A 3,186-nucleotide genomic window follows, 5' to 3' on the forward strand; every position below is an offset into this window, starting at 1 on the left:
CACATGCCCCTTCGGATCACTACATTTGTATCTTCAGGGTAAATACCCAGTAATGCAATTTCTGGGTTGTAGGTAGCTATATTTTCAACTTTTTGAAGAACCTCCATGCTCCTTTCCAGAGTGGTTGCACCAGCTTGCATTCCCACCAATAGTGTAGGAGGGTTCTCCTTTCTCCTCATTCTCACTAGCATCTGTCATTCCCTGACTTGTTAATTTTAGCCATCCTGACTGGTGTAAGGTGGTATCTCATTGTGGTTTTGATTTGTATTTGTCTGATGCCGAGTGATGTGGAGCACTTTTTCATATGTCTGTTGGCCATCTCTACATCTTTTTTGCAGAAATGTCTGTTCATGTCCTCTGCCCATTTCTTGATTGGATTATTTGTTCTTCGGGTGTTGAGTTTGAGAAGTTCTTTATAGATTTTGGATACTAGCACTTTATCTGATATTTCGTTTGCAAATATCTTCTCCCATTCTGTCAGATGTCTTTTGGTTTTGTTAACTGTTGCCTTTGCTGGGAAGAAATCTTAAGCTTCATTTAGTAGTCTTTTTTTAAGTAACAATATTAGTATTGCTGTTTTGAAACTTTTATACATTGAATGATAAAGTAAATTAAACCATTATTTAAAATCATTTGGAACCAGTATTTCTTAGTTAAAAGAAAAGAGTTTTAAGAATAAAACAAATAAAATTCAACTATTTTATATTTCACTTAGGTATACCCGTATGGATTCTGATTATTTTTTTTCAAAATACTTTTTCCCTATTTCCAGTGATTTAAGAATGAACTCAGCAATGAATATATTTACTGCTTTGAGAGTGGTCACTGTCTTCCTCACTAAAAAGAACTCAGATTTTTGGGAGGATCGGCTAACCCAGGATGGGATAGGAAATACAAGAGATGAGAAGAAGCATTTTATTGTGCCAGAAAGCAAACAAGCTTTTAAGGAAGAACAAGGTCATATTAAAAGGACAAAAGTGTATATCCTAACCAAAGGGATTTGCTTTGGACAAAATTGAGAAAATTTCAGCATCAAAAACCAATAATTATTATAATATATAGAAGCATATTGAACATATAAAATCTACATATTACCCATCTATAATCTATAATCTCTATATATCCATATGTATATATGGATATATATATATTTAATTGATATATATAGATATTTCAAAGAAAGACAATAAGAAAGAGATAACATTGCTAGTAAGTATGATATGAACTCCTTCCACTGAAAACGGTCATTTAAAGAAAAAAATCTTCAACATATATTTTGCCTTTCCTGTAGAAAATGTATTTAAAAGGAACAATAGCACCTGATGTTTAGAGAAAATTCTTTTGTACATAATTCTAGCTAATAAATATGGAAAGGCTGGCAGAATTAGAAAACTCCCAGTTAGCACACCCTAATGAAATAATTGACTTAGGCAAAAATTATCAATAGATGATCAGATGAAATGCTGATAGAGAATTACACAGTGAGGGGATAAGGCTGTCACCCCTGGAACACAAAGATCAATCTTAACTTCACTAATCCTCCGGTGACCAGACAGTTTGTACCCCTTGCTGGGAGGCAATCTAAAGTACATAGCCTCATTCATTTGGAAAAATCCAATCAAGACATTTCAACTAATTTGTAGCTTACAAAAATTTTAAAAAGAAAGAGAAAAGAAAATAGAGAGGAGAAACAAGTGACATCATAATGAAACAAGCAGACAAATCCTTCCTCTATTAGTAAAAAAGACCATATACATTCAGCACATCGATAGCATGGTGAAAGTAGGGTGGTGGAAGAAGAGAGAGGCACTGCTCCAAATTAAAGGAGATTAAAGAGAAATCATAATCAAATATTATGCATGTAATGGATTTGTAATTTCAGCCCAATATGGTAGCTAGAGGAGATCATATTTTTTTTAAAAAAAAAATGTTATATCTAAACTGAATAGTACATATAACGAAGAAACACTAACTTGGTTAAGTGGAACAATAGCTTTTAGAGCTACATACTCAGCAAGAAGAAATGAAATAATATGAGATCTGGGATTTATATTTATTTCAGAAATAAATAAATATGAATAAAATTGCACGGAGATGGATAGATAGAATTGTAAGCATGGCAACTTCTTAATAATTATTAAATATGACTGGTGGGTATATGAATGTTCTCTCCTCTTTTGTGTGTATTTCAATATTATAATATAAAACATATATAATAAAATTTTAGATTGTGTTAGAGTTTGTGTTAGGATTTAAAGAAATCTACAGTCCTCAGTAGGCTTGGTCTTACTATCACTGGGTCCCTGGCTTCCTTCCCAACTTCATCTCCACATCATTTACTCACCTGCTGCTCTAGGTATCCCAGTCTCCTTGTTTTCCTTCAGACACAACAGAGCAGAGTTTCATCTTAGGCAAGTAGTTTAATATCAAATATTTAAATAAATTTAAATGAAATTAGTAGCAGATTTGTTTTTAAGTAAGATACACAGGATTTGAAAGGAGAGTCTCAGAATAGCCCAGAACTATGTTATTTTGTTCCTTGTTCATTTCTTTCTTTCATTGTCTCTTAGCTCCAAGACCTTTGTAATCCTGTTTCTTTCTGTCCTTCATCATCTCTCAGCCCCAAGGAATGATTTTCCTACTTCCCTTCAAAAGCACTGAATCACTAACCAGATTTTTTTTTTTAAAGCATAAATGTGGTTAGAAGTAAAAAAAAAAAAAAAAAAAAAAAGAAGTAGAAAAGGTAGATATATTTTTGTTGGTGATATAAAAGTAACTCTCATCCAAAAAAAAAAAAAAAAAAAAAGGTTAGCATCTTGAAAAATGGGCATTGTGTATTGGGTTTTTGGTATTTGAATAAAAATAATCTGATGTACCTTAAGACATTTTTTAAACAAAGACAGTAGTAAATGTTTTGAGGCCTTGACCCAGTGAGTATCTCCAAATGCATAACATTCAGGAATGCCAATGCAGCTAGGAAACTGGACCTATAACATATATTGTTCTCCAAGAAATTAAAAGATATGGGTCCAAAATTATGGATAACATTCAGAAGTAGTATTTTAAATACCCTAATAACTCTTGAAATGGATAGACTAGAGCTCATATAGCAATGAATGAACAAACATGAGCTCCCAGCTCCAACTGCTTGTAAGGTCTGATATTCCATATAGAATTATAATTGCT

Source organism: Mustela nigripes, chromosome 1 (genome assembly GCF_022355385.1).
Source record: "Mustela nigripes isolate SB6536 chromosome 1, MUSNIG.SB6536, whole genome shotgun sequence".
NCBI lineage: Eukaryota > Metazoa > Chordata > Mammalia > Carnivora > Mustelidae > Mustela > Mustela nigripes.